This window comes from Neomonachus schauinslandi, chromosome 10 (genome assembly GCF_002201575.2).
Source record: "Neomonachus schauinslandi chromosome 10, ASM220157v2, whole genome shotgun sequence".
Classification (NCBI taxonomy): domain Eukaryota; kingdom Metazoa; phylum Chordata; class Mammalia; order Carnivora; family Phocidae; genus Neomonachus; species Neomonachus schauinslandi.
The window spans coordinates 11858939-11859978 of NC_058412.1; positions in this window are offsets into that span (position 1 = coordinate 11858939).

Here is a 1040-nt window from a genome sequence, read left to right on the forward strand (position 1 = left end):
ATACACACAACAACACACACACACACCCCCACCGCCGCTGCCAATACACACACAAAAACAACCTCCACATCACACACAAACACACACACACACACACGTCAAAGGCTGATACCAGATTCCTGACATTGCTATTAGGCTGCCTTCTCGTGCCTACAGCTTAACCTCAAAAATATCTCCCACTTGGAAACTTCCATTTTCTAGATAGGTCTCCTTCAGAAGGAAGCAAGGAGTGGAAGGGGACGGAGTGGCTAAGAAGGGAAATGAGAAGGAGTCGAGTGCTATCCTAAAGAGAACATCCTAAGTTTCTGGGGGAAAGCCTGGACAATGGGTGCTTCCCACATATTATCTCATTGAATTCCAAAAATAATTCACATTCCCTTTTAACAGAAATGGAATCAAAAGCCAAGAGAGGTCAAAGAATCTTTCCGAGCTCCCCAAAGTCAGAATTTGAACCCAGCACTCTTCCGTCCTTCCTAGTCCTCTCTCTTCTTTCTTTCCCTCCTTCACTATATATTTTTTTCTTTCCAAACCCTTACATGGCACCCAGCCACGACACTGAACCCTGGGCTGGGTCTTGGTGAACTTGCACTCAAAGGAGCGATCTGGGAAGTGAAGTAAGTGAGCGAATAGTTTCAGGTGCTTGTTAGGGCTGTGCAGCCGGCGAAAATGGGCGCCGTGAGGGACAACCCGACTCAGGTGGAGTGGGGTTCGGGGGAGCAGGTGGTCGGGGAGGGCCTCTGAGGACGCGATGTTTGAGCTGAGCCCTGAATGACAAGCTGGGGAAAGGCAGGGAGCACAGCTTCTGGACGGCTGTGGGGGGTCTATCTGGCGGGGGGCGCCCCCTGGGGTGGTGACCCCGAATGTGTGGGAAGACTACTGGCGAGGGCCCTTGGGAACGGCCCCTGTGAGGAGGGGTGGCAGCAGACCAGGCAGAGGGAGCACTCGAACCATGCTGGCCCCCTGCACAAGGACCCTGACCTTGCTATGGCGGCCACATTGGGGCTGAGAATTCAATCATCTCTGGAGCTCCGCAGCCTGAT